Here is a 12,615-nt window from a genome sequence, read left to right on the forward strand (position 1 = left end):
TAGCTCACCAAAATATGTTACCGGTAGAGGGTCCTGACCGCAAGTTGTTCAGGTTCTTGGCATTTTGAACAAAGAATTGGACAAAACACCCAGCAAAGCAAGGAAAGAATGCAGCATCAAAAGAATGAAAACAGGAATTTATTGAAAATGAAAGTACACTCCACAGTGTGGGAACAGGCCCAAGCAGTGGCCCAGATACAGAATCTTCTTGGGTCCAAATGACTACTAGAGGTCTCCCATTGGCCGCTTGGTGCTGACCTCATGTAAATAAAATGGTAGCCTGCAATCAGTCAACCAATCAGAGGTTGAAGTAAAGTTACAAAGGTCACACTCCTATGCAAATATCTGATTGGTTGCAAAAAGCAACCAATCAGAGGTAATTTTAATTTCCTACCTGCTAGGCAGAAAAGGTAGAGGTTTGCAAAGGGAGTAGTCTCTGGTCCTTCTGTTACTTAGGTGTGGAAAGTTAGGGTTTTCCCATCAATTTAGCTCAAGGAAGTTAGCACGAAACAGCCTTAGGTTTCCTGCCTCCAGAACCTGTTCTCCTGCCTCAGGACCACAGGCCCACGCCACCATGCCTGGCTAATTTTTGTATTTTTTGTAGAGATGAGGTTTCGTCATGTTGCCCAGACTGGGAGAAATATATTTTAAGGTATAATTACCATGTTGTGTTTTAAAAATCCTGTTGATGGCCGGGCGCGGTGGCTCACGCTTGTAATCCCAGCACTTTGGGAGGCCGAGGCGGGCGGATCACGAGGTCAGGAGATCGAGACCACAGTGAAACCCCGTCTCTACTAAAAATACAAAAAAAATTAGCCGGGCGAGGTGGCGGGCGCCTGTAGTCCCGGCTACTTGGAGAGGCTGAGGCAGGAGAATGGCGTGAACCCGGGAGGCGGAGCTTGCAGTGAGCCGAGATTGCGCCACTGCACTCCAGCCTGGGCGACAGAGCGAGACTCCGTCTCAAAAAAAAAAAAAAAAAAAAAAAAAAATCCTGTTGATATACTTGCACATTAGTAACAGAGCTTTTGCTTCCACATTATACAATTTCAGTTCGTTATCTTGTATCATTCTAATTATTTCACTGAACTTAAAATGTAAGGGACCCTCTACATACTGGTAGAACACATCCTTTGCATCTGTCATTTCTCTGTACATATATACATATATGTATACATATATACACATATGTATACATATATACACATATATACATATACACATATATACATTATGTATACATATATGTATATGTGTGTGTGTGTATATATATATATATATATATTTTTTTTTTTTTTTTTTTTTAGACAGTCTCACTCTGTCACCCAGGCTGGAGTGCAGTGGCGCGATCTCGGCTCACTGCAAGCTCCGCCTCTCGGGTTCTTGCCATTCTCCTGCCTCAGCCTCCAAAGTAGCTGGGACTATAGGCGCCTGCCACCACGCCTGGCTAATTTTTTTGTATTTTTAGTAGAGACAGGGTTTCACCATATTAGCCAGGATGGTCTCGATCTCCTGACCTTGTGCTCTGCCCACCTCCGCCTCCCAAAGTGCTGGGATTACAGGCGTGAGCCACTGCTCCCAGCCTCTCTGTACATATTTTTTGCCACACAAATCTGAAAATACCACCTTGATTTATGGATCCTCGAAGTTTTTCACTGAAGTACAAGGGAAGAAATGTAAATCTATAAATTGGGTTAAATGATTTCTAGGAAAGTGTATAATTATTATTATTATTATTATTATTATTATTATTATTATTTTGAGACAGAGTCTCGTTCTGTCACCCAGGCTGGAGCGAAACTGTGTCTCAAAATAAATAAATAATAAAAATGAAGTTTTGCTATAGTTGAGAAGTTATAGAATACCATGCTTATTATGATAACCTCATATAGAAATTTTTGCGGCTTTTTGAAAAATGGCTTGTTATTCAATTTTTATAGCCTTATAAACATTAATTTTCACAATACAAGTGTAAAAATATTGTAGACAATTTGTCTAAGCAGTATTTCAGAAGCACTTTCAACAGTTATGTAAAGGGTCCTATTTATGCTTGAAGAAAGGACACGTATAAGGTTTTTAGCATGAGGAAATTGAGTCTCAACCTAGAAGTCAGGAGTTTCAAGAGTAAACATTCAGTGTTGAATTAAAGAATCTGAATCTATTTTTTGATTGATTACTGACATCTTTTAAGCCACACTATTTGGGCAAGTTGATAATAAAGCCTGAGTGCTCCCTTTGGTATATGCTGGAAGTTGAAGACATGCCTGGGTAACTTTACCCTTGCCCTACTCCTTAACCATAGTCACAACACATTTTCCTGCTCTCACAAGCCACTTTTGAACCAGTTTGGGAAGTCTTTTCCTGCTCTTTCCAGAGTCTCATTATGTAACAAATATTCTCATGATACTTCACTATGTGACATCGTCAGTCCTAGCATACAAATCAAAGTGTGGGTGGGGTTCCATTCTGTTCTAGTGGAGTGGCCACAGTGCTAATTAACAAAATATGCTTTAGGTTGAATATATAAAGTTGCTACTTTACCTACCCTGCAGAATATCCCACTACGTATGTTTATTCTTCAAAGGTAACATTAATCTTTTGTTTTCTTTTTTTTTTTTTTTTTTTTTTTGAGATGAAGTCTCACTCTGTGGCCCAGGGCTGGAGTACAGTGGCATGATCTCGGTTCACTGTAACCTCTGCCTACCGGGTTCAAGCTATTCTTATGCCTCAGCCTCCTGAGTAGTTGAGATTACAAGTGTGTACAGCTGTGCACCAGCACACCTGGCTAAGTGTTATATTTTTAGTAGAGACCACGTTTTGCCATGTTGGCCATGATGGTCTTGAACTACTGACCCCAGGTGATCCACCTGCCTCAGTCTCCCAAAGTGCTGGGATTACAGACATGAGCCACAACCCCGGCCCATTAATCTTTTATTTTTTAATTTTTTTTATTATACTTTAAGTTCTAGGGTACACGTGCACAATGTACAGGTTTGTTACATATGTATACATTTGTCATGTTGGTGTGCTGCACCCATTAACTCGTCATTTACATTAGGTATCTCTCCTAATGCTATCCCTCCCCCCTCCCCTCACCCCACGACAGACCCTGGTATGTGATGTTCTGCACCCTGTGTCCAAGTGTTCTCATTATTCAATTCCTACTTATGAGTGAGAACATGCGGTGTTTGGTTTTATGTCCTTGTGATAGTTTGTTCAGAATGATGGTTTCCAGCTTCATCCATGTCCCTACAAAGGATATGAACTCATCCTTTTTTATGGCTGCATAGTATTCCATGGTGTATATATGCCACATTTTCTTAATCCAGTCTATCATTGATGGACATTCGGGTTGGTTCCAAGTCTTTACTATTGTGAATAGTGCCGCAATAAACATATGTGTGCATGTGTCTTTATAGCAGCATGATTTATAATCCTTTGGGTATATACCCAGTAATGGGATGGCTGGGTCAAATGGTATTTCTAGTTCTAGATCCTTGAGGAATCACCACACTGTCTTCCACAATGGGTGAACTAGTTTACAGTCCTACCAACAGTGTAAAAGTATTCCTATTTCTCCACATCCTCTCCAGCACCTGTTGTTTCCTGACTTTTTTTTCTTTTTTTTTTTTTTGAGACAGAGTCTCACTCTGTCGCCCAGGCTGGAGTGCAGTGGCACGATCTCGGTTCACTGCAAGCTCCGCCTCCGGGGCTCATGCCATTCTCCTGCCTCAGCCTCCTGAGTAGCTGGGACTACGGGCACCTGCCATGACGCCTGGCTAATTTTTTTGTATTTTTTAGTAGAGACGGGGTTTCACCATGTTAGCTAGGATGGACTCGATCTCCTGACCTTGTGATCCACCTGCCTCGGCCTCCCAAAGTGCTGGGATTACAGGCGTGAGCCACCACGCCCGGCTGTTTCCTGACTTTTTAATGATCGCCATTTTAACTGGTGTGAGATGGTATCTCATTGTTATTGGGGGAACCTGCCCCCAATATTTCAATGTAGGTTATTTCTATTTTCCATAAGTGTCAGCTGGCTGAGAAATAGAGACAGTACAAAGAGAGGAATTTTACAGCTGGGCCTCCAGGGGTGACATCACATATTGGTAGGACCATGATGCCTACCTGAGTCTCAGACCAGTAAGTTTTTTTTCAAGGGTTTCAAAAGGGGAAGTGGTGTAAGAACAGAGAGTAGGTACAAAGATCACATGCTTCAAAGAGCAAAAAGCAGAACCACTGATAAGGGTCTAACAAAGGTCACATCCTTCTGAGGGCAAAGGGCAAAGGCAGAACCACTGATAAGGGTCCAACAAAGATCACAGGGCAAAGGGCAAAAGCAGAACCACTGTTAACACAATTATCACAGTGGTCCTGAGGTGATGTACATCCTCAGCTTATGAAGATAACAGGATTAAGAGATTAAAGACAGGCATAAGAAATTATAAAAGTATTATTTGAGAATTGATAAATGTCCATATTAAAGTGAAATCTTCACAATTTGTGTTCCTCTGCCGTGGCTCCATCCGGTCCCTCTGTTTGGGGTCCCTGACTTCCTGTAACACATTGTGGTTTTGATTTGCATTTCTCTGATGGCCAGTGATGATGAGCATTTTTTCATGTGTATGTTGGCTGCATAAATGTCTTCTTTTGAGAAGGGTCTGTTCATATCCTTCGTCCACTTTTTGATAGGGTTGTTTGATTTTTTCTTGTAAATTTGTTTAAGTTCTTTGTAGATTCTAGATATTAGCCCTTTGTCAGATGGGTAGATTGTAAAAATTTTCTCCCATTCTGTAGGTTGCCTGTTCACGCTGATGGTAGTCTCTTTTGCTGTGCAGAAGCTCTTTAGTTTAATTACATCCCATTTGTCAATTTTGGCTTTTGTTGCCATTGCTTTCAGTGTTTTAGTCATGAAGTCCATGCCCATGCCTGTGGCCTCAATGGTATTGCCTAGGTTTTCTTCTAGGGTTTTTATGGTTTTAGGTCTAATGTTTAAGTCTTTAATCCATCTTGAATTAATTTTTGTATAAGATGTAAGGAAGGGATCCAGTTTCAGCTTTCTACATATGGCTAGCCAGTTTTCCCAGCACCATTTATTAAATAGGAAATCCTTTCCCCATTTCTTGTTTTTGTCCTGTTTGTCAAATATCAGATGGTTGTAGATGTGTGGTACTATTTCTGAGGGCTCTGTTCTGTTCCATTGGTCTGTATCTCTGTTTTGGTACCAGTACCACGCTGTTTTGGCTACTGTAGCCTTGTAGTATAGTTTGAAGTCAGGTAGCATGATGCCTCCAGCTTTGTTCTTTTGGCTTAGAATCATCTTGGCAATGCGGGCTCTTTTTTGGTTCCATATGAACTTTAAAGTAGTTTTTTCCAATTCTGTGAAGAAAGTCATTGGTAGCTTGATAGGGATGGTATTGAATCTATAAATTACCTTGGGCAGTATGGCCATTTTCACGATATTGATTCTTCCTATCCATGAGCATGGAATGTTCTTCCATTTGTTTGTGTCCTCTTTTATTTAGTTGAGCAGTGGTTTGTAGTTCTCCTTGAAGAGGTCCTTCACATCCCTTATAAGTTGGATTCCTAGATATTTTATTCTCTTTGTAACAATTATGAATGAGAGTTCACTCATGATTTGGCTGTTTGTCTGTTATTGGTGTATAGGAATGCTTGTGACTTTTGCACATTGATTTTGTATCCTGAGACATTGCTGAAGTTGCTTATCAGCTTAAGGAGATTTTGGACTGAGATGATGGAGTTTTCTAAATATACAGTCATGTCATCTGCAAACAGGGACAATTTGACTTCCTCTTTTCCTAATTGAATACCCTTTATTTCTTTCTCCTGCTTGATTGCCCTGGCCAGAACTTCCAACACTATGTTGAATAGGAGTGGTGAGAGAGGGCATCCCTGTCTTGTGCCAGTTTTCAAAGGGAATGCTTCCAGTTTTTGCCCATTCAGTATGATATTGGCTGTGGGTTTGTCATAAGTAGCTCTTATTATTTTGAGATACGTCCCATCAATACCTAGTTTATTGAGAGTTTTTAGCATGAAGTGCTGTTGAATTTTGTCAAATGCCTTTTCTGCATCTATTGAGATAATCATGTGGTTTTTGCCTTTGGTTCTGTTTATGTGATGGATTATGTTTATTGATTTGTGTATGTTGAACCAGCCTTGCATCCCAGGGATGACGCTAACTTGATCTTGGTGGATAAGCTTTTTGATGTGCTGCTGGATTTGATTTGCCAGTATTTTATTGAGGATTTTTGCATCGATGTTCATCAGGGATATTGGTTTAAAATTCTCTTTTTATGTTTTATCTCTGCCAGACTTTGGTATCAGGATGATGCTGGCCTCATAAAATGAGTTAGGGAGGATTCCCTCTTTTTCTGTTGATTGGAATAGTTTTAGAAGGAATGGTACCAGCTCCTCTTTGTACCTCTGGTAGAATTCAGCTGTGAATCTGTCTGGTCCTGTATTTTTTTTGGTTGGTAGGCTATTAATTATTGCCTCAATTTCAGAGCCTGTTGTTGGTCTATTCAGGGATTCAACTTCTTCTTGGTTTATTCTTGGGAGGGTGTATGTGTACAGGAATTTATCCATTTCTTCTAGGTTTTCTAGTTTATTTGCATAGAGGTGTTTATAGTATTCTCTGATGGTAGTTTGTATTTCTGTGGGATCGGTGGTGATATCCCCTTTATCATTTTTTATTGCATCTATTTGATTCTTCTCTCTTTTCTTCTTTATTAGTGTTGCTAGCAGTCTATCAATTTTGTTGATCTTTTCAAAAAACCAGCTCCTGGATGCATTGGTTTTTTGAAGTGTTTTTTATGTCTCTATCTCCTTCAGTTCTGCTCTGATCTTAGTTACTTCTTGCCTTCTGCTAGCTTTTGAATGTGTTTGCTCTTGCTTCTCTAGTTCTTTTAATTGTGATGTTAGGGTGTCAATTTTAGATCTTTTCTGCTTTCTCTTGTGGGCATTTAGTGCTATAAATTTCCCTCTATACACTGCTTTAAATGTGTCCCAGAGATTCTGGTGTGTTGTGTCTTTGTTCTCATTGGTTTCAAAGAACATCTTTATTTCTGCCTTCATTTCGTTATGTACCCAGTAGTCATTCAGGAGCAGGTTGTTCAGTTTCCATGTAGTTGAGCGGTTTTGAGTGAGTTTCTTAATCCTGAGTTCTAGTTTGATTGCACTGTGGTCTGAGAGACAGTTTGTTATAAGTTCTGTTCTTTTACATTTGCTGAGGAGTGCTTAACTTCCAACTATGTGGTCAATTTTGGAATAAGTGCAATGTGGTGCTGAGAAGAATGTATATTTTGTTGATTTGATGGGGAGAGTTCTGTAGATGTCTATTAGGTCCACTTGGTGCAGAGCTGAGTTCAATTCCTGGATATCCTTGTTATCTTTCTGTCTTGTTGATCTGTCTAATGTTTACAGTGGCATGTTAAAGTCTCCCATGATTATCGTGTGGGAGTCTAAGTGTCTTTGTAGTTCTCTAAGGACTTGCTTTATGAATGTGGGTGCTCCTGTATTGGGTGCATATATATTTAGGATAGTTAGCTCTTCTTGTTGAATTGATCCCTTAACCATTATGTAATGGCCTTCTTTGTCTCTTTTGATCTTTGTTGGTTTAAAGTCTGTTTTCTCAGAGACTAGGATTGCAACCCCAGCTTTTATTATTTTCCATTTGCTTGGTAGATCTTCCTCCATCCCTTTTTTTTTTTGAGACTATGTGTGTATCTGCCTGTGAGATGGGTCTCCTGAATACAGCACACTGATGGGTCCTGACTCTATCCAATTTGCCAGTCTGTGTCTTTTAATTGGAGCATTTAGCCCATTTACATTTAAGGTTAATATTGTTATCTGTGAATTTGATCCTGTCATTATGATGTTAGCTGGTTATTTTGCTCATTAGTTGATGCAGTTTCTTCCTAGCATCTATGATCTTTATAATTTGGCATTTTTTTTGGTGGCTGGTACCGATCATTCCTTTCCATGTTTAGTGCTTCCTTCAGGAGCTCTTGTAAGGCAGGCCTGGTGGTGACAAAATCTCTCAGCATTTGCTTGTCTGTAAAGGATTTTATTTCTCCTTCATTTATGTGGGGAAAAGAAAGAGAGATCAGCCTGTTACTGTGTCTATATAGAAGGAAGTAGACATAAGAGACTCCATTTAGTTCTGTATTTGAGATGCTGTTAATCTGTGACCCTACCCCCAACCTTGTCCTTGCAAGAGACATGTGCTGTGGTGACTTAAGGTTAAAAGGATTTTGGGCGGTGCAGAATGTGCTTTGTTAAACAAGTGCCTAAAGGCTGCTTATGGTTAAAGGTCATCACCATTCTCTTAAATCTAGAGAAAAAGAAAAACATGTGTCTCCTGCCCGTCCCTGTGCGATGGAACATCTCCAGGTAAAACCCTTTGTGTGCTTTGTTTACTGAGTAAGGAGAAAACCGCCTTTAGGAATAAGGTGGGGCTTGCTGGAGCAATACTGCTAAAAGGTTTATGGAGATGTTCACATGTGCATCTCAAGGCACAGCATTTTCTTTTAAACTTATTGATGTTACAAGGATTTTTTGTTCATATGTCTTACTGCTGATTTCCTCCCTACAATGATCCTATTGTCCAGTCACCCCCTTATCTTTTTGATGGTAAAGATAATTATCAATAAATACTAAGGGAACTCAGAGGCCGGGGCCGGTGTAGGTCCTCTGTAAGCACAGCACTGGTCCCCTAGGCCCCGCTTTTCCTTCTCTACACTTTGTCTCTGTGTCTTATTCCTTTTCTCAAGTCTTTCGTCCCACCTAACGAGAAGCACCCACAGGTGTGGAGGGGCAGGCCACCCCTTCACATTTAGGAAGCTTAGTTTGGCTGCATATGCAATTCTGGGATGAAAATTCTTTTCTTTAAGAATGTTGAATATTGGCCCCCACTCTCTTCTGGCTTGTAGGGTTTCTGCCGAGAGATCTGCTGTTAGTCTCATGGGCTTTCCTTTGTGGGTAACCCGACCTTTCTCTCTGGCTGCCTGAAGGGGGCCAGCCCCTCCACAGCCTGTGGATGTTTCTCGTCAGGTGGGACCAGAGACCGAGAAAAGAAATAAGAGACAGAGACAAAGTATAGAGAAAGAAAAGTGGGCCCTGGGGACTGGCGTTCTGCATATGGAGGACCCCGCAGTTGGCCCTGGTCTTTGAGTTCCCTCAGTATTTATTGATCACTATTTCTATCATCTCAGAGAGGGGGATGTGGCAGGACAATAGGGTAATAGGGGGGAGAGGGTCAGCAGGAAAACATGTGAACAAAGGTCTCTGTGTCATAAATAAGTTTAAGGAAAGGTGCTGTGCCTTGATGTGCACGCACACAAACATTTCGGTGCAATAAAGAGAAGTATTGCTGCCAGCATGTCTCACCTGCAGCCCTAAGGTGGTTTTCTCCTATCTCAGTAAATAGAACATACATTGGGGTTTTACACCGAGACATTCTATTCCCAGAGATGAGCAGGAGACAGATGCCTTCCTCTTATCTCAACTGCAAAGAGGCCTTCCTCTTTTACTAATCTTCCTCAGCACAGACCCTTTACGGGTGTTGGGCTGAGGGACAGTCAGGTCTTTCCCTTCCCATGAGGCCATATCTCAGACTATCACATGGGGAGAAACCTGGGACAATACCTGGCTTTGCTAGGCAGAGGTCCCTGTGGCCTTATGCAGTGTATTATGTCCCTGGGTACTTGAGATTAGAGAATGGTGATGACTTTTAACAAGCATACTGCCTTCAAGCACTTTTTAAACAAAGCACATCCTGCACAGCCCTAAATCCATTAAATCTTGAGTCGACACAGCACATGTCTCTGCAAGCACGGGGTTGGGGCTAGCGTTACAGGTTAACAGCATCTCAAGGCAGAAGAATTTCTCTTAGTACAGAACAAAATGGAGTCTCTCATGTCTACTTCCTTCTACATAGATACAGTAACAGTCTGATCTCTCTTTCTTTTCCCCGCAGCTGCCCTTATTATTTTTTCCTTCATTTCAACTTTGATGAATTCATACAGGATACAATTTGGGGAATATATGCTTATAACTTGCACTTGAGCTATTCTGTCTGAGTATGCCCCAGGACATTTTGTGGAAATACCATGCAGTGGAATTTCAGACTCTGAGCACCTAAAAACCTGCCTCAGTATGCATGAATATTCACGATATATTTCTACATGCCTTTGTATGTATAAGATCCATGGCTTGCATTTGCCTTGATTTGTATGTGTGGTAAAAATAAAAATATAGCAAGTATATACAAATATTAGGAAATGGGCCAGGTGTTGGGGCTCATGCCTGTAATCCCAGCACTTTGGGAGGCCAAGGCAGGTGGATCACTTGAGTTCAGAAGTTTGAGACCAGCGTGAACAACATGGTGAATCCATGTCTGTACTAAAAATACAAAAATTAGCTGGGTGTGGTGGTACACCTGTAATCCCAGCTATTTGGGAGGCTGAGGCAGAATTGCTTGAACCCGGGAGACAAGAGTTTGCAGCGAGCTGAGATTGCAGCACTGTGCATCAGCCTGGGTGACAGAGTGAGATGCAATCTAAAAAAAAAAAAAATTAAAAAAATATATTATATATATGGAAATAAACAATAATTAGGAAATAAGTATTTCTTATTTGTTCTTAGAATACACAGTGAACAGAAAAAAAAGAACAACAACAAAAAAGAATACATAGTGAAGTAATTTGAAAAGACTAAATGTTAAGACAGGCACGGTGGCTTATGCCTGTAATCCTGGCACTTTGGAAGGTTGAGGTGGGAGGATTGCTTGAGCCCAAAAGTTCAAGACCAGCCTGGGCAACATGATGAAACACCATCTCCACAAAACATACAAATATCAGCTCCGTTATATGTGAAATAAACAGTTTTCCAAAGAATATCTTTTATAAGATGAGAGAAAGGAGATGAAATAGAAGAGAGATTGAGTTGGTCCTTCAGGAATCTGATAGATGGGACACTAGAGGAAGTTTAATGTAATCTTTTTGTGCTATCTAGATCTAGTTTTTATGCCCTGGCTAGAAGCCAGTTAGTTCCTCTTTTAGAATGGCCAATTAAGTCTACAATGCCAGCCACAGTGAGCTTGTGGTATTTACCTTGCCCTAATCCTATCCCCATATCCTCAGCTCCAAGGTAGCCTTGAAAAGTAACCACCTTTTAGGCCAGGCGCAGGGCTCACGCCTGTAATCCCAGCACTTTGGGAGGCCGAGATGGGTGGATCATGAGGTCAGATCGAGACCATCCTGGCTAACATGGTGAAACCCCGTCTCTACTAAAAATGCAAAAGAAATTAGCTGGGCGTGGTGGCGGGCGCCTGTAGTCCCAGCTACTCCAGAGGCTGAGGCAGGAGAATGGCCTGAACCCGGGAGGCAGAGCTTGCAGTGAGTCGAGATTGTGCCACTGCACTCCAGCCTGGGTGAGAGAGCGAGACTCTGTCTCCAAAAAAAAAAAAAAAAAAGAAAAGAAAAGTAACCACCTTTCAACAACAGTAACAGTGACTATCTGCACCCTAGCAGAATATCTGCACTTGAGGAGGTAGAAATGGCTCTGAAAATGGCAGCAATGGCTCTGAAACACCCAAAAGCTTCCATCCCCACAGAATTTTCACTACTAAGCCTGTTTTGCAGCCGGCCGAATAGGTCTATTCTCATAGTAGTTCTCTATTTGACTTCACTTTATCTATGTGAACACTCCTACCCATAGGGCACTTGTCAAAAACCATCAGCAGCAATTGTTTAACACTAGAGTGTTTAGGGGAGTGACAGTGTGTGTCTGCGTGATAGATGGAAGCAATAAGAGGGCACAGGGGAAAGGGGCCATAGGCATAAGATGATGGAACAGAGAGCCTGAAGGGTGGGGTATAGAGAGTGTAGGGGAAGGGAGAAGGCAGACAGGTAAAAGGAAAAAGAATGTTAAGTGTTGTTCAGCCTCAAGACTGACATGATGAAAATATTGTGGTTTTTGTAAATTAGAATGCATGCTTTATTATTAAAAAAACACAATTGAAAATGTTAAGGACCTTTTTCCTCCTTGCTTTTTATAAGAAACCATCACAAGGCATAACTTGTGGTAATAATTCTGTAGAAATATACATATATAAAATATATGTATATATCTTTTAAAATAGTATTTTTTTCGTTGCAAAATATTCGTGTCATCATATCATAGGCAGATCTACAACCCCAGAGTAATTCCCATGGTTATGTTACATGGCAAAAAGGACTCTGCATTGTAATTAAGTTTATTAATCAGCTGACTTTAGCATTGGGAGATTATTCTGGATTGCCCAAGCACTTAATAATAGGAGAAACCGGAGAGATGCAGCAGCAATAGTCAGTGGTTTCAAATATGAAAGGGATTTGACATACTATTGTTGGCTTTATTTATTTATTTATTTATTTATTTTTTTTTTTGAGACGGAGTCTCGCTCTGTCCCCCAGGCTGGAGTGCAGTGGCACAATCTCGGCTCACTGCAAGCTCCGCCTCTGGGGTTCACGCCATTCTCCTGCCTCAGCCTCTCCGAGTAGCTGGGACTACAGGCGCCCGCCACCACGCCTGGCTAATTTTTTTGTATTTTTAGTA

Source organism: Symphalangus syndactylus, chromosome 13, assembly GCF_028878055.3.
Source record: "Symphalangus syndactylus isolate Jambi chromosome 13, NHGRI_mSymSyn1-v2.1_pri, whole genome shotgun sequence".
NCBI classification, from domain to species: domain Eukaryota; kingdom Metazoa; phylum Chordata; class Mammalia; order Primates; family Hylobatidae; genus Symphalangus; species Symphalangus syndactylus.